The 18740-nt window shown below is 43.8% G+C and overlaps 1 protein-coding gene across 9 annotated transcripts in view; it reads left to right on the top strand.

Annotated features, from left to right (window-relative positions):
- PKP4 (plakophilin 4) overlaps positions 1 to 18740 on the top strand; it is a 275173-nt gene that overhangs the window by 98704 nt on the left and 157729 nt on the right. For 2 of the 9 annotated variants that reach the window (XM_090045675.1, XM_090045674.1), the window contains exon 2: positions 15142 to 15450. The exons of 6 other annotated variants lie outside the window; for them this stretch is intronic. The gene's annotated coding sequence lies outside the window, so the exon portion shown is untranslated. Of the gene's footprint in view, positions 1 to 15141; positions 15451 to 18740 lie in introns of those variants that run through there. One more of the 9 variants, XM_090045676.1, reaches the window with a different exon arrangement.

Raw genomic sequence — 18740 nt, 5'->3', positions numbered from 1 at the left:
AGCACCTTATTCTGTGCTCCTGGCTTTGGTTCTTCTCTCAGCACAGAGTAGTTCCTACAGCCCCATGTGGCTTAATGTGGGGTGGGGGGGAGAGCTGGGGGGGGAAGTAAGGCTGGAAGAGCTCAGGAGAAAGGAACAGGGCAGGGGGTGCATGCTTTTAAATGGAGTGTTTCTGTATGTATGTGCCCTTCCTTGTTACCTTAGTTGTTAACTGAAACAGAGAGCCAGGGTCTTCTCTTACTTTAGGGAAGGAACTGCAGCAGGTGTGTCCCCAGATGGGTAAAGAGAGTTGATTCTGGGCTAGCTGCAGGGGAGTAGGCAACCAGGGATCCATAAGGGCATGTCCAGATGAGCACACACGTGCATTTCCCTGATGTCAGATAGCAACGGCATATAGTTGTCACTGCTTCTTGTGCATGGGTGTTCCCCAGGGATGTGTTCTGGTGCACGGCAAGCTGTTGGGGGTGACTAGGGGAAGCTGGGACCAGCATGGATTTGATTTAAATCAGATGGATTGAAATCATGATTTAAATCACTGGTCACGAAGCCTCAATTAAATCACTTTTTTCTACAAAAGATGCATTCTTGTTGTTTGATATCATTTAACTTCTCGAAACTTCACCTTTTAGAGAGAGGTAAGGGCTTGACTGTGTACACAAACTTGCAGCGAGACAAGAAGGCTGATGGGTAGGTAATCAGGTCTGTTATCTCATCTCCATAGACTTCTGTTAACAAGAATGTTATCTCTAGAGATAAAACAAATTCTCCCTATGCCTAAAGAAGGGTATTTGTGCCTGAAAGCTTACAAAGAATAATTTTCCAACTGTTTATTTGGCGTAATAAAAGATACTAAATCTACCCAACAAACCTTGTCTGCATATGATCTCTGGAGACACAAATCCGCTTCGCATAGATGCTTAAAAGAAGCTTCTAGACTGATCACTGAGTCCCACTGAGTAGAGTGGTTTTCTTTAATCTTTATTAATCTATATAAGAGCCTCTGGAAACCCCAGCATTAGGCCCCTAATGTAGTCCATGGCCTGTTGTGACCTATCTATAAAACTTCTAAAAAGGTCACATGAATATATTGTCTCAAATAGTAAATAATAATGCTTTATTCACACTCTGATTAGCTGTCTTGGCAGCCAACCAGAGTGCTCTAGACAGACAGAACAGGTGGTGGAGCGCTGCCATGACAGAGGAGACTGAGGGGCTGGAGGGGGGGGCAGCCAAGCCAGCTGCACTGGCCTGCCTCCCTCCCCCCTTCTCCTTGGAGGCACAGGGGGATGGCAGGGGGGAGGCCAGCAACTTCTTGGAGCCAGGGACCAGAATACCCTCCTCTCACCGCCCCCCCCCACAAGAGCCGGTGGGGAGGGGAGGGGAGTGGTTACCAGTAGCCGCGGCTGCCACCCCGTGCCCCCAGCTGCCATGCTGGGCCCACGTCCACAGCCACCCCAAAGCGAGAGCAGGGCTATGGTGGCGAGGCGGGGAGAGGGCAATGGGGTCAGGCCCACAGCAAAGGTAGGTGGAGCAGCCCCAGCCCCAAACCGAAACTGCTGTGGGGGACAAGGTCGGGTGTGAAGGGGGCAGGGCTGGATGAGCATGGGGGCAGGGAATGGGGCCACAGGGCTGAACACTGGGCTCTGTCCCCATCACTTCCCCCTCCCCACCCCAGTCATTTTTGACAGGCAGTTTGCTATTTAGAATTTATAATCCTTATTCCATGATGGTATCTTTGAGCTTTAGTATATCTTAGACGAAACTCAGACTCTTTGTCGTGGGAGACTCCATCCTGAGGGGGACTGAGGTAGCACTCTGCTGCTTCCCAGGAACCTGCATCTGAGACATTGCAGAGAAGGTCCCTAAATTCCTGTAGCCCACTGACCACTATCCCATGCCCTTATCCATGTGGGCACCAATGACATGGCTCAGAGCACTCCCAGCTGGGTCATGAGGCGCTACAGGGATTTGGGAGTGGGGCTAAAGTGTCTGGGGGCACAGGTGGTGTTTTCTTTGATCTTCCCAGTCTTGGGCTATGGGCTGAGGAGGGAGAAGAGGATCCAGGTAGTGAACCAAAGATTGCAGCACTCATGTCACGGGAAAGGCTTTGGCTTCCATGACCACAATCCGCTCTTTGGTGAGAGAGGCAGCAAGCTGCTGGGAAGGAATGGCCTCCACCTCTCTCCGCTGTGGAGGAGGCTCTTCTTAGCCACACTGGCTGACCTGCTCCACCAGGCTTTAAACTAAGCCCACCGGGAGACCGGGGCGGGGGACGGGGATGGACTACCGCCACTGTTGGCCTGCTGAGCAACCAAGCCAGCAGGCCAAGGCACTTAAGGGAGCCCACCCATGCCCCAGCCCTGGAACCAACCGATAGACAAGGCAGGGCCCCCAAGGGGACACTTGCTTGCCTGTACACAAAAGCCAGGAGCTTGGGGAATAAACAGGAAGAACTTGTTCTCCTGCTTAATGCAAAAAATTACGATGACATAGGGGTGATGGAAACCTGGTGGGACTCCACCCATGACTGGACCACGAGTATAAATGGCTATACCCTGTACAGGAGAGATCGAGTAGACAAAAGAGGGGCAGGGATGTAGCTCTTTATGTCAAGGAGAGCTATGTGTCCCTGCAAACCGACAATGGCAACCATGGTGGACGACTGGAAACCCTTTGGGTTAAAATCTGTGGAGAACAAAGCACAGGGGACACGATGGTGGGAGTCTACTACAGACCTCCCACCTGAAGTCAAGAGCTTGACCAGCAGTTTGCTAGGGAATTGGCTGAGGCTGCATGCTCCAGGTCCATGGCTGTCTGGGTGGTTGAAGTCTCCCACGACATCTCGTGGGAAGAACACTTGGCTAAATTCGAGCAGTCTCGAAGCTTCCTCCCTTGTGTGGATGATGTCTATCTGACGCAAGAGGTCTATGGGCCAGTAAGAGGTAAAGCGCTGCTCAGGCTGGTACTGGCAACCGGAGACGACCTAATCAGTGACCTAATGATCAACAGGAAACTGGGTGACAGCAACCACGAGCTGATCATCTTCACCATCTGCCGTAAAGCTGGCAAGTCAGTCAGCAATACAGAAGTCCTTGACTTCAAGAAAGCTGGCTTTGACAAACTCAGGAGGTTTGTCAGTGAGGCCTTAAGGGACCACAACCCCAAGAGGAGGGGAGCTCAAGAAGAGTGGTTGCTCCTGAAGGGAGCGATCCTTGATGCACATGCTAATGCTATTTTGTCTCGGAGGAAAGGCAGCAAAAGGTCACAGCAGCCCCCTTGGTTCTCCAGGGAACTAGCGGGTCTCCTGCAGCTAAAAAGAAAGGCCTACAAAGGATGGAGGATGGCATCCACCTCCAAGGAGGAATATTCTGCACTGGTCTGGTCCTGCAGGGAGCAAACCAGGAAAGCCAAGGCTGCAACAGAACTCCAACTAGCTATAAGTATTAAGGACAATAAAAAGTCCTTTTTTAGATATGTGGGGAGCCGGAGGAAAAGCAAGGGCAACATTGAACCAGCTAAACCAGATGGGACAACTGACAACCGAAGCCCAGGAAAAAGCCAACCTATTAAATGGGTATTTTGCGTCAGTCTTTCATCAGTCCCATGGGACTCTCTGCCCACTACGGGACAGGGGAGCCTAGGTGAGGGAGGCCTGGGTGAGAGAGATTCCCTTCCCTCCATCAATGCCGACCTCATGAAGGAATATCTTGAGCGGGTGGATACCTTCAACTCAGCTGGCCCTGACCATGTACACCCCAGGGTACTGAAGGAGCTGTCTAGCATCATAGGCAAGCCTGTGGCACGGATCTTCGAGAACTCCTGGCGCTCTGGAGAAGTGCCCAAAGTTTGGAAGAAGGTCAGTGTGGTGCCTATGTATAAAAAAGGGAGGAGAAGGGAGGAAAGTGGATCCGGCAAACTGTAGGCCCATCAGCCTGACCTCTATCCCAGGGAAGGTCTTAGAAAAGATTATCAAAGAGACCATTCTTAACAGACTGGCCTATGAGCAACATTCTGAGGGATAGCCAGCACCAGGTAACCTATCACCTGGACAAGGGAGAAGAGATTGATGTCATATATCTTGACTTCAGAAAAGCCTTCGATCTGGTATCCCATGATCCCCTCTTAGTAAACCTGGTCAGCTGTGGCCTCGGCCTCACCACAGTCCACTGGCTGGGGAATTGGCTCCATGGTTGGACCCAGAGGGTGGTGATGGATGGAAGTCAATTGTTCTGGTGTGACCAGTGGGGTCCCTCAAGGCTCTGTCTTTGGGCCTATACTATTCAACATCTTCATTAATGATGTGGACATAGGTATCAGAAATGGACTGGCCAAGTTCACTAACGACACCAAACTCTGGGATTAAGTGTCCACACCTGAGGACAGGAGGGCAATCCAGGCTGACCTTGACAGGCTCAGGAAATGGCCAGACAAGGACCTAATGGTGTTTAACACCAAAAAATTCAAGGTTCTCCATCTTGGGAAGAAAAACCGCAGCACATTTATAGACTCGGCAGTGCTACTACCGAGCACTACAGACGAAAGGGACTTGGGGGTCATGATTGACCACGAGATGAAGATGAGTCATCAGTGTGATGCTGCAGCTAGTAAAGTGAGCAAAATGCTGGCTTGCATCCATAGATGCCTCTCAAGCAAATTCCAGGACATCTCTCCCATTGTACATGGCCCTGGTGAGGCCACAGTTGGAGTACTGCATCCAGTTTTGGGCTCCAAAATTCAAAAAGGATGTGGAGAAGCTTGAGGGAGTCCAGAGAAGAGCCATGCACATGATCAGAGGTCAGGAAACCAGACATGCTGAAAGCTTATGACGACAGGCTGAAAGCTATGGGACTCTTTAGCCTGAAAAAGTGCAGGCTCAGGGGCAATCTGATGGCCACCTATAAGTTTCTGAGGGGTGTTCACCAGAGCACCCCAAAGGATGACAAGGTCGAATAGTTATAAACTCCAGCAATATCATTTCAGGCTGGACATAAGGAAGAATTTCTTCACTGTCTGAGCCCCCAAGTCTGGAATAGCCTGCCACCGGAGGTGTTTTATGCACCTACATTGCACCTACATTGTGAGCAGTTGGAACATGGCTTTGGCCAGCCAGGCTCCAGTTTCAGGCCGCGCACACTGCTGCCATGTGTGCCACCACACTCTTTTCAAGCTTTGGGTTTTTTGACACCAGAACCTCCTGTGGTCAAAAAAACCCCAAAAAACCTGCTGTATTGCAAATTAAAAGCATGGCAGACACCTGCATGTGTGGTGTATATCATCACAGAAGGGTCTGTGGTGCTGCATACTGCACATGCACAGCCATCTGGATGTGCCCATGGGCTGCAAGTGCCTATTGCATAGCTAACTGTTTAGCAATAGGACAGTATGGCAGAGCCCTGGGTGGGCAGCGAGGGAACTATGGCAGCCTGGCCAGGGGAACAACTAGAGCCTGAGGACATACCTGTGGCTGGTCAGGAGAACACCTGACCAGAAGGGGAGGTGCCCAGGGATATATGCCTGCATTCCTGATGTAGAGGGGCCAGTGCAGCCCTAAACTCTGTAAGATCAAGAGCTCTTGCTGGCTCAGACCAGCAAGGAGCTTTAAGCTGCAGGCCTGGTCAGGTACTCCGAGGGGCTAGGAGAGCCAATGACTGAGAAGAGGGCTTCAGCAGCTCTGTGACCCCAGGAAAGGCTTTGAGTCTTAGTTTGAAGCAGTTGCTTGCATTTCTGTTTTAGTTTATAGTGGAGGACTAGGTGGTGGTGGTGGTTAGGGGTAATAAGGAGTCCACGCAAGGGTGCTTGATGGGCATGTCAGATCTTGAGCCCTACCAGGAAAAAGGTTCAAGACAGGAGACAGAGGCTGAGGCCAAGAGGGCCAGAGCCTGAGCTCAGAAGGAGTGACCGAAGCAGGCTGAGGCCAAGAAGGCCAGAACCCAAGCCCAGAGCGGGCAACTGAGGTGCCCCTGCTCCCTCCTCCCAACATAGGCCTGTTTGCCTCCTGCCCCAGGGCACTTACAGTGGGCTCCTGCATGGCTTCCAGTAGCAGCTCACACTGCTTCTGGTGGTGGCAAATTCCTGTACATGCCTGCTCCAGGTCTAAGTTTTAGTGGCTTAAAACTGCCTACACCTAGCCTGGATATGGTGAACATTTGTTCATACCCTGAGGAGAGCTTGGTGTTCCTGGTGGATGAAGGCCCCTGTCATTGTATAATAAATAGGTCTGACTCCTGCAGGACTAAGGAACAAGGGAACCTAACTTTTGCTCTTGCTAACAAATGATAGTATGATGCAATAAAAAAGATGGGCCATCTCCTACCAAAGGATATTCTTTGCTTCATACACTATTTAACTGGTTATTGTGTGGTCAGATAGTAAGCGATCAGTGGACATTGTTTTTAAAACCCACACCAGGATCTGGGGGTGGGGGGGTGGTGTTAAATAAGAAAGAGAACTGAGAATAGGATATTTCTACATTTTTCAAAGGTGTTAAAACTGATCTCATTTGTATTAAAGGAAAAATATTGCACGTATCATTTCTGATCAGGGAAGGAATAAACTTGTATATTAACATGTTTCAAAATGGTAGCCAAGTTTTCCAGACTCTTTAACATTTGATAAAACGGAGCAAGTTGAGAATAAATGAGCATCCTGCCTCTTTCTTAAAACTGATATATGCAAAGTATTAAGAATTAAATGTTGCTTTTTTGGTTTCAGTTTTATGTTGATATGGATGTGTCAGCGTCAGTAATTAAACACCCTTCCTGTATGGCTGAAAGCCCAGAACTGAATGTTTTCCAGTGCAAGTATTTACTTTATTCCACTCAAACTGAGGCTGCTATACTGTTTGCTAATGCCTAGCTTTCTTTTATTCAGTAACCAGTTTTATTTGCAATAGGCTTTTATTTTTGAAATAGTTGAAGCAAACAAACCTTCACTACATATTAAGATGCTGCAGCAAAAAAAGTTTAAGTATGTGTATGTAGTATGAATCAGGGCTCGTGGTAGAGGTGATATCTTTAATTAGACCAACAGATTTTTGCAAAAAATAAAATAAAAAATTCTTTAATTGCAAGCTTTCAAGCACAAGCACCCTTCTTCAGGCATAGGAGAAAAGATTGTAAAAATTCTCCTGGATAGAAATAAAAGTTCATATTTCATAGGAGAGTTGAAGGTGTGGTAAAATGTCTTGCTTGGAACAGTTCATTTTATATGCAGATTAGGCTCAGAGAAAAGTTGGAATAGTCTGTTTACCTCTAAGTTGTTTGGTGGTAAGCAGAATCAAGGTAGGGTGCTAGTGCCCGAAAGCTTGCAATTAAAGAATTTATTTTTTCAAAAATCTAGTTGGTTTAATAAAAGTTATCACCTCTACCACAAGTTCTGATTCCTTTTGCCTGTAGACCAATATGGCTACAACCTTGGATACCTGATTGTATGGAGTCTGAGCATTCAAAGAAGTCTGCCATATGACTTAAAAAAAAAAAAGTGAGGGTTAACTTTTTTTATTTTACTCTTTTGGATTTGGAAATCTGAAAAGAAAGCTGCAAATCTATTTAGTTAATCTGCTGAAAGATTTCAGAATTTATCATTTTGATTGGGACTAGATAACTTCAGGAAAGTGCTGAAACTGTACTTGCATCAAACCTATGTGCTAAGGTATACGTTGCTTTATCTTTTCTTAGATCCTGTTTCAAGAGACTTGGATAGAGGTTTTTCAGTTGTAGGTCCAAATCAACTGTCCCTTTCTTTCATACCAAATCAACTGTCCCTTTCTTTCATATGTGAGAGAAAATTCAGTATTTCCATGTTGTCAATAGCAAGTTATCACTTAAAGCCAGTGCTATAATGTAGCTTTTCAAAATTGTAATTTCTTTTGAAATTGAAAGGCAGCTACTCAGAATGGAATTATAGACCTATGGAATTGCTGCTGCTTTGCACATGCAGACATTTCAGGATAGGATATGAAATGAATTGTTGCTGAGTTGGCGAGATTAAACGGATGACTGGATCATTCAGCATAGAATTTCCTGCTTAGCATGTTAGCTTTCCTTTTCAGTGATTGGTTTTGGAGAGGAAAGTCTTACAGGAAAAAGCTGGCTGTAACATATGATGATTGTGTTGAAATAAAACAAAACAAAATATATAGGTATATAATGAATATATAGATATATAATGTTTGACTAAAAGATTTTGTTTTTTTGTCACACTCTATTAAAATTATTTTCTTATAAAAACAGATAAACAATGTTTTATCTCCTTTTTTATAGAAAATTGGCTATGACAGACTAAGAATTATTATATATTATTTCTGGTCATGGAGAAACATTATAATAAATATATTGACTAATAGCATTTCCTTAAGGTAATAATTCTTATTTGAATAACAGTCATATCAAAACATTTTTCTATTAATAATAATATTGGAAACTATATACTTTAACTCTACATTTTAATTGTAGACAGGTACAAAATTCTTCCATAAAGAAATAATTCTTAAATTGTTTTTGATCTACAATTCGCCTCATACAAGACTAAGCATAACTATTAATGTCAGCTGTTTTGATGGTATTGTGATGAGAGTGGGATCGATGTTGGCTTTGATAGTAATAGGATGCTGCCTGAACATAACCAAGAGTACATTTTTTATTGTTGTGGGGCAGGGGGCAATGAAAAATCCTAATTTGAAAAGGAGCCATGTGATGTTACTAAGCGTTTTGTTTACTCGTTCAGAAAAAAATATTGTAGTCTAGAACTGTGTTCACCACCTAAGAGTATCATGCTCTGGAGCAGTGTTGAGGGAGGGAAGGAGAGGAAGGGAGGAATGTGCTAGACTTCAGAAAACAGACTTTAACAGACTCAAAGAACTGGTGGGCAGGATCACATGGGAGACAAATCTGAGGTGGGGGGAAGGATTCCTGGAGAGCTGGCTGTACATTAAGGTGGCCAGATTAAGGTTGCGAGAGTATGCTCTCCCTGTGCAATGAAAGGATAAGAAGGGTGTCAAGAGACTGGCCTCACTAAACATTGACCACAGAAAGGAATCCTGCATAAAATTGAAACTTGGCCAGGTTACTAAGGAGTACAAGAGTATTCACAAGAATGCAGGGAGAAAATAAGGTCAAGGCATGAACTGTGATGCAGCTAGCAAGGGCAAGACAAAGCATTCTGTACAAGTCAGAAGTAGAAGGAAGAACAAGGAAAGCATAGGTCCCTGAGTAACTGAGGAAGACAACGTAATAATGAATGATGCAGAGAAGGCTTAAGTATTTAATGGATTTTTTATGTCAGTCCTCACAAATAGCATAAGCCATCAGAAAAAGGTAGCTAACAGCACAGGTTGAAGAGGAGATCTGTCTAAAATAAGAGAAGGGCAGGTTAAGGATAAGTTGCAGAAGCTGGATATATTCACATCTGCAAGACTGGTTGAGATGCATCCTAGAGTATTCAAGGAACTGGCGGAGGTAATTTCAGAGCCACTGGCATTGTCTTTGAAAGCTAGTGGAAGTTGGGTCAAGTCCCTGACGACTAAAAAAGGGCAAATATAGTGTCCATCCCTAAGTTCGGACAGGGGAAGGAGCTGAGGAATAACAGAATGGGCAGTCTGACCTTGACACCTGGAAAGATAATAAAATCCCATTTGATTTATGTCATCAAAAAATCCATTTCTCAACTGGAGGAGAACAAAATGATCAGGAAATGCCAACCTGGATTAATCAAAAAAAGTTATGAGTCATGACTGACTAATTTGATTTCTTTTCTATGACATAATGGTGAGGGGAGAGCAGTGGCTGTGATATACTTTGATTTTTAGTGAGGCTTTTAACATTGTTTACCCTGACATTTTTATTAGTAAGCTAAAGAAATATAGTCCAAATTAAGGTAGCATAGGCTGGATACATAATTATTTGGATCAGCATGCTCAAACAGTAGTCCTCAATGGTTCAATGTCTAACTGGGAGGAGGTATCAAGTGCGTTCCCAGGCATCTGTCCTGGATCCAATATTGTTTAATATCTTCACTAATGGTTTGAATGATGGGATTGGTGGCATAGTTAGCATGTTTTCAGATGACACTAATCTGGTTGGAGCTGCAGAAAGTCTGGAGGATAAGATTACAATAAAATGACCTTGATATACTGGAAAATGATTCAAAGTTAACTGAATGCAATTCAACACTGACAAGTATAAAGTCCTGCACTTACAGTGGAACAATCACGTGTACAAATGCAGACCGTGGAACAACTGGCAATATTGCAGAAAAGCACCTGAGGCTTCTTATAGACGGTCAATTTAATATGAATCAACAATATGGTGTTGTTGCCCCCCTGTCCCCTCTCCCCCCCCCCCAAAAAGGACAATAACAAACTGGCATATATTAATAGGAGTGTCACTAGCAAGTCAAGAAAAGTGATTCTTCCATTCTGATCTGCAAGGGTGAGACCTTGCTTGAAGTACTGTGGCCAGTGTTGAGCATCATGCTTTTAAGAAGAACTAAACAAACGAAAGAGTCCAGTGGAAAGCAGCAAAAAAGATCTGGGAAGTGACTTACAAGGAACGTTTGGAAGAACTGGTGTTACTTAGTCTGGAGAAGGGAAGACTGGGAGGTGGGTAAAGGTTAATAAGTCATAACAAGAGTTGTTATAAAGAGGATGATCACTCAGCTGTTTTTTTGCAACTGCAAAGGACAGGACAAGCAGTAATGGCTTTCAACTAAGCAAGAGAGATGTATGTTAGGTGTTAGGAAGAACTTTCTCTGAGAGTACTTAATCACCAGAACAAAATTTTCTAGAGAGGTTGTAGAGTTTTCATCCCTGGAAGTTTTTTAAGTGCTGGTAAGACAAACACTTGACTGCTGATTTAGATAGAGATGGTCCTGCAGTGAACTGGAGGTTTGACTTGATGGACTCCTGAGGGCCCTTCCATCCATATTTTCTACAATTCTTTGATTTATCAGTCTGATGGATGGAAATTACTTGGGTTTGCAAGAAGCCATGGAAAGTATACTTCACTTCTCAGATACCTTTAGGAGGCATGCACTTAAGTAAGAGAGGAATAACAGCATTTAGCAAGTTCTGTTCTGTGCTCTTCTGAAATGCTTTTATCCTAAAATATGTTTGCTCTTCCTAGCTTCTCAATAATTGGAGAGAGTCACTCAGAGTTTCAAATGACTATCAGTATGGAAATATCATCAGATGTTTGTTTGGGTCTTCCTCCAAAATCATTGCCAGTGCTTTCTGAATAACTGGAAAAGGGAATTTACAAGAAATCCTTGTGAACTAAAACGTACCTCTGTATCATAACTTCATGGGGGCTGCTCACTGCAATGAAATACTAGAATTGGTGCATCAAACCTAAGGAATCCTTTTTTTTTACAGGATCTTACTCCTGAACAAAACTGTCATTTCTGTATCTATCAGGGGAACTTCCAGGTAATGTCTTAAGAACCCTTGTCAAATTCTGATCTCTCTTTTGTCAACATGAGATACATTTAGAAACTGATTCTTCATCAAGCATCTATCTTGTTCCAGAGAAGGTAGTTCAGCTCTTTAGAACCAGATTGTAATTCAGCCTTGTAAAATGTACACGAGAGCGATCACAGACAAAGCTCTGGACACTCTTGATATATTGTATTGTTCTGATTGTAAATCTATATTTTTTCCCCTCAGAAAGAACAATTAAAATTGCTCTTGACTTTTTATGCAGGATAAACTATAATCAGGCACCCCCTGCAGTTCTGACTTTTGTAATTTCAGTGTACTTGTTCATGCAATAAAAATACCAAGTCAGAATTTTTTAAGTGTAGTTTTTATTTTGGTATCTTTTATCTCATTAACCATTTAGGTCTTTCTCCATCACTTTATTCTCCTGTAGGATTTTGTAAGTACAGTAGCAATTCAAGGTCTTTTATTTGTAGTTATCGAGTTATACTTAGAGAAAAATTATTTTTCCAAAAATTTAACCTGAAAATGCGATGTTGACTTGTGGCCTGGGTCACCCTATAACCAGAACAATACGGTACATATAAAATGGTATTATGAGTTTTAAAATATAAATCAGCAGCCTGTTTCCTTTACTACTTCTACCCCTGTCCATCAGCACTTGAATTCCATCAACAGTCAGCAAACCAGGGTGACTTAATTTCCTACTCATTGAAATATTTTCCATCTTCCTCGGTCTTCAACCAGTGCTTTACCTGACAGACTTTTCAGTATATCTGAAAAATCAGGCTCCATAAACTTGTGATGTCCAATAATGATAGATTGATATGGGTCACTTAAGGATGCTGTCATAGTTTCAGGCCTTACATTCTCCTCCCCTACTTAATGAGTGTATTCAAGTCAATATACTGACAACCACTTTTCATCATTCTTGTGTCCCTGTAACAGGGTTCAGCTCCAGGGGTGGCTGTTATGCTCCTGAAGTTTCCTCAACTATTATGCACTCCATTCTTTTTGTATAGTCATGCTTCATTCTTCTGCCATACCTTAATGTATCTAGCTTTTAGATAAAGGAGGCTTCCCCAGGGCTTCCCAAACCTGATCATCTTCTCATGACCACAAACCTCCAGACTGCCACAGGCTATACTCTCCATGCTGGCATGCAGGAGCTGCTGACAACCTGCTTAGGCAGTGTTCCCTCAGTGGCCTCCAGGCTCTCCTGCCTGCTCAGCTTGGGGCCTGGGCTTATATCCTTGCTAAGCCCAGCCCCCTTCTGGGTCGCATGGCTCCTGATTTCCCCCAGCCACACTTGCAGCCTGCTTCTTCTACCACCTGCCAGCTCCTAAAGTAGCAGGAGCAATAAGCCTCCTGCTACAGTCACTCAATTGTCAGAGTAGCTCTAACCACATCACTAGACTAGTGGACAATTCAGATGCAAAAGTTATTAAAGGCTTTAATAGTCTTCTGCTGATTAGTGGCAAGTAAGTAGATATGTAAGTAGAGTTGTCAGTCATTGCAGCTCTCTTAGGTTTCTACACTGTCACATGGTATTCTTGTTGCCTGGTTCCCGATTTTACATTGTATGTGTTGGAGCCGTTCTTCAAGATGTGGCAAGTACGTACATCTAAGTATGTATAAATCTATTTACCATATGTACATGTAGAAACAGCAATATTTGAATATAACTTTAGAGTAGGGGCATCAAGCTTATTTGGCTGCATGGACTAAATCTGAACTATGGGGCTTCTTGCAAACTGGACAAGCAGTACTGAATGCATTAATACCCATGGTTGCTGGAGTTGCTGTATTGGCACTGCTCCAGAATCCTAGGGGCTTAATACAGCTTCCACTAACCTCCCATCTTTCCCCCATTGTTGTTTTTATTTATGCAAATAGAAGACAACCCTGAATTTAAAGCAGCTTCCCAATAATTCAATTCTATATATGGAAAATTTGTAAATTTATTATAATTTTCTTTGTATACAATCTAATTATTGGAGAATCATCCTAAATTCATCCCCCGTCGCTACTGCAGACAGTGAGGGAGAGGTAATGAGGGTGGCAGTTTGACGGGCAGATTGTGAAGAAGGCAGTAATGGTTGGGGGGGCCTGTCAGGGCAGTGGAGGGGGCAGGCAGTGTGGAAGTTGTAGAGGAGACAGGAAGCTTGCCCCCTGCCACGTGTTCTTTCTCCCCGCCACCCCCCCTTGCATGCGCACGCAAACATATCTCCCCCTTATGCATGCCCCCCACAGCCTTGGGTTCCTGCCCCCACCTTCTTCCTGTCTCTACCCCTCTCTACCTTCCCCCTTAGCTTTGTTCCATGCCAGCAGGCGTTGTCCACACTGAAGTTTAGAGGCACTAAGCATGGCCCCAGCCCAGCCCTATGCACAGAGCTGACACCACTGCAAGAGCCATGCTCCAGGCTTCTGGGAGGGCAGAGCCTGCTGCTGGCATGGAGCAAAGGTAAGGGAGAGTATGGCAGAGAAGAGAGAGAAAAAGCGGTATTGAGCGGGGAAGGGAGCACACAGGACAGCCAGGAGGGCAGGCATACTTATGCAGTGACTCCAGGAAATGTGGTGCCATGTTCCATGGGACAGATCTAAGTCTCAGAAATGGATCATCCAGGCCATGAGAAGCCACATAGACTATGCATTCAATATCCCTGAACAAGAGCATTCAGGGATTTTGTTTAGGTATTTTGTGGGGAGGGTTGTTTTTTGTTTGTTTGTTTCTGTATTGTTCTCTAATTAGCTATAAGGAGTTAACACTTGGATCACTGCAGTATAGATTTTAAGCCAGAAAGATGTGAAATTCAGTAGGGTAGTACCTGAGTAACTTGAGTATAATTTATGAAGTACAGCTTTTAATCTTTGGTAAATTTCTTCAGTAGTTGTAGTACATGCTGAGTGCTAAAATGCAAAATAAGAACAGAAGAACTGTAGCTTTCTAGCTTTTTCCTCTCCATGCTTCACGTGTCACCAAAACTAATTGTCATTGCTTTTCCTTTGATGCCATATGAATATTATGTGGCAAAATGGCTGATCTAGAGTAGTGCTGATAAGCTGAAATGTGGTAAATGCAGTAATAGTGCATCCCAGGCCTTCTCAAAATCATGGAAGTGCAGGGTGAAGGGTACATCTGCAGTTGCTGTATATTGCTGCATCTTGTTTAGCAATCTATTGGCTTGACCTTTTTTTGTACAGTTTTGGGGACTGCTACAGAAGAACTTTTATTTATGTGGCAGATATTGCAAATGGATCTGTCAAGGTTCTATGCAGACCATATTTCCATAGACTTCATTTTAACTTCCAGGTCCCTTCTGATCATTGATTCCCCCCAGGATTGAGTCATAGTTTAAATGAAAGGTTCTCCACCGGAGATGTGGAATGTTTTTTCTTTCTCTTCTATTGAGGAATCTCAAGCAAGCTAACATCTTCCAGTACAACTGCAACCTGTCACTGGTAGTGATTGGCTGTCCAGTGCCTGCCTCCTGCCTGAAGTTCTTCATATCATTGTTTTAGTTTTTATATATGGGGTAGAAATTCTAGAGTACAGCACCTACAGAGCAGATTTTCAGAGATGGAGAGTGCATGCTACTGAAATAAAAGATGTGACTTAAGCTTTGCTGCGATGCAGAAAGTAAACGGGGAGAAACTTCTCCTGCATACTCTCCCAGACAGAAAAGTTTTATATACTGTTTGCTTTACAGGCCCATCTGCCGCAGTGCAGACGAGGCAACCATGAAGAAGACTGCTGACTCTCAGTGCCAGGTCCAGATGCTCACAAGCAGAAGAAAGAGGCAAGGGATGATCTGCTGATAAAAGATGCACAGGGACTTTGGCAGGAAGTCTGACTGCCTCTTCAAGCCTCAAAGAGATGCTGGAGCGTGAGTGCACATACAAGCTGGGAGAAAGCAGAAGATGGTATCCAGTACTTGAGATCATGCCAAGGGGATGGAGGAGCAAAAGAGCCAGCAGCAGATGGACCTTTTTTGCATGTTATATTTGATGGCCAGCAGGTACTAGAAATGCCCCATCAGGCCTGGCCTCAGTCATGGTCATTATATTACCAAATCCTGCTGCCAGTAATCTTTTGGTGGAGTGTTCGTCATCTGTACCAAACAAATAGTGTATCCCGAATTATATAGGAATATCAGAGGATTAACAAGCTATCTTGCTTATGTGCATATAACCTTTTAGGCTATGGATTGCTCTTGGGGAAATTAAGAGCTGGTAGTGTTTACTTTGAATAAATTATTTTGCCTTGTACTCCAAAAGTATTTTAGCAAAAGGAGAGGGTGAGAAATTTCACAACACTTGACTCTCTTTTTTTCTAATGCAGTATTGGCTTCACAACACATACACAAACACAAACAGATTGTCTGGCTCAAGGTACCTGTATGAACATCTAATTCCTTTCCCCCCTTCCCTCATTTCCTTTTCCAAGCTAAAGTTTGTGAGAACACAAGGTGCCCTTTACTTCCTTAGTTCTAACCTGGGGTATTCAACCTTTTTTAACAAGTGTACCCCTTCTGTGGCAGTGGCCAGATGCAGTGGGAGGGGGCTCACATGTGGAGACCACTGCCGCCCCCCCATCCCCACATCTGTCCCATAGGGGTCCACCTACCCTCAGTTGACAACCCCTGTCCTAAGCGTAAGCCAAAGTTTGCCAATGTTCTGGCTGCATATAGTAAAACAGGACCATCATCTTTCCCGATCCTGGCAAAAAATGTTCCCCCTTTCCCTCTTGCATATTGTGTAGAGCACAGTAAAATCAATTGTGCATGTATTACATTCCAGATTATTTTTAGACATTACCATTTGGCCTTCAGTAGGAAAGGTGATGATTCCACCACCTTCCTTCACTGTTCCAGGAAGTAAATGAAACTTTTGCCAAATGTTTCTAATTAGGGTAGCTTTTTATAAGCCAGGACATGAATGAGGATAGATTGTATCTCCCAAAATGCCAGTGGGCACACATACTTCCTCACTTATATTATTGGAATGGAATACATTTCCAGTTTGTCCAGATTGAAAAAGGGTGAGTCTTTGTGTTAGCATTCTACCCCAGCGCTAATCATTTTAAGCAATTTAGTACTAACTCATATCCTACTCCAGAGCGTCTGCGTGGCACAGGAGATTGCATAGCTCTGAAAAACCTGCATTAGATGTTTCTGCATGCTGCATAATTTCCTCAGCAAAACGTGGTGCTGTCTCCATATGATTTCAGACCCCTGCATGAAGCCAGTTGGATACCTCCCTTTGTTCTGCAAGCCTTGGTGCACTACAGTAGAATATTGCCCTTTACTATAATGTAATCATGTGTTTTTGTAGGGGGTGGAAGAAACAGGTGATGGGTCTATGTGCTATCCATTACCCAAGAACATTATGGGTTGCCCATTCAATTCTTGCTTCTGTTGTGAGTTATTTGCAGTCTTTTTCATACCTGGGTAAGCCAAAGCAATATGGTTTTGGTTTACTGATTTCAGAAAACCCAGTGTTTTACTTTAAGATGGCATGCCCCTGTGCTCAGTGCACTGCATGTCCAGAAGAGGCATCATGTTAGTTTGACCTGGCTCACCCAGCATCTGTATAGGTTGGGTGCTTCAGCACCCAACCTATGCAGATGCTGCAGAGCCATGTTGAACTAACACACTTCCTCTTCTGGTAAAGCACTGTTGGTTGGTTGGTTGGTTGTTTTTTTTCCATGTCTGTCAGCACCCTAATTGTCTAGCAAACCTACAGTACCACAATTGATTTGTTGCTACCAAATTCATTACACACAAACCTGTGCTAGTCTGAGGTAGCCAGCTGCCAGACAGCAAAAGTAGCCTGCTATTGGTATGTCATCTTTCAACTGTGTGTCCTGCAATGAAAAGCTGGGATTACTTGTACCTGTGCTGCTTTCATCCTTTGGAGGTTCTAGCATTGATCATGCTAGGCATACAGTACAATTAAGTGCTACCGCATGTCCCACTCCAGAATGTCTGCCTGGCATAGGGTGATGGCCCAGCTCTGAAAAATCTGCATTATATGTCTGCATGCAGCCTACATAATTTCCTTAGCAAAAGATAGTGCTGTGTCTACCCAGTCTCAGACTCTGCTCCCAGAATGATGGTGATATTGATGTCAACATTTCAAGGTACAATCCCCAGTTTCACAAAAGAATGGAAGTCATAAATACAAAAGTCAAAATAAGGTACAGTGTTTAGTGTTGAGCAAATACTAGTCCCAACCATGTGCTCAAATTGGACAGAAAAAATCGGTGTACACACACACACACACACACACACACACACACAACATAAGTCTGAAAGGAGCAGTTCTGAGTAACATAGGAAAAACAACCAGAAAATATGTCCTTAGAAGGCATTATCTTTCATATAATTAAGTACAGCAACAGTGTGCCTGCAGTAACTCAGATGTGATTTGAACTACCCTTTGCACTGTGTATGCTTGCATTTGAGCTAAGTGAAAATAAGCCCAGAACCCCCCACTTCCATTGTGTCCCATCATTTTGTGTCCTGATCCCTTCAGTTCCATTGGCCAATGAGAACCAATACTTTGTAACTGCAACTCTTGCACAGACCCCAGCTATTTCTCTGCAGAACATTGCCAAACCTAGAACCACTTGCAAAGAACTACTTGCTATTAGATTATTTTCAGAAAAGGAGAGGCAGCTGCAAAAGAAAGAGCTAATTGAGAAAGTCCTAGTGGAGCACCAGAGTACTCCTTGAAGCAGGCAGGATCAGCAGCAGCCCTCCAAAAGGACCAGCTCAGGAAGGAGGAGGGAGTATTCCCAAGGTGGGAGCTGAATGCAGTTATCAGTTTGGAGTTTGGTTCTCGCTAGGTGTTTTGCTGCTGCTGGGCAGAGGTTCCGAATACCAGCCGTTTCCTTTTTGCATTTTGACAAAACTACTGTTGATTGAGTAGGAGTAGGAGTAGGCCTTGTGTATGCATGTTATTCTTTTCAATTGCCTAGACCGCGTTTATGTTGATAAGAATGGTCTGCTAGAAAAGAACTTCACTGTTTAGAAGTGAATTAAGTTTTTGGTCACAAAGGAAAACTAAATCCTGGCCTTCTTATTGGAGAGGAGGGGGTTAAAGAATAAGGATAAAAGAGTTCAATACAGAATGTCAGCAAAAAGAAGAAAAGCTACAGAATATATCAGGGCTGTTGTTTTACATGTTAGTTAGAAATTGACTCTGTATAGTATTCTATTGGATTTGGACAAGAAGAATCGGATTCAGGTCTTACTGTTCTAGTAATGCAAGTACCCTCAAAATGACGTATAATAATTTGTGTTTG

Source organism: Crocodylus siamensis, chromosome 4 (genome assembly GCF_052110815.1).
Source record: "Crocodylus siamensis isolate JL-2025a chromosome 4, ASM5211081v1, whole genome shotgun sequence".
Classification (NCBI taxonomy): Eukaryota; Metazoa; Chordata; order Crocodylia; family Crocodylidae; genus Crocodylus; species Crocodylus siamensis.
The sequence above is the reverse complement of the archived record's forward strand: the minus strand, read 5'-3'. Positions and strand labels throughout refer to the sequence as shown.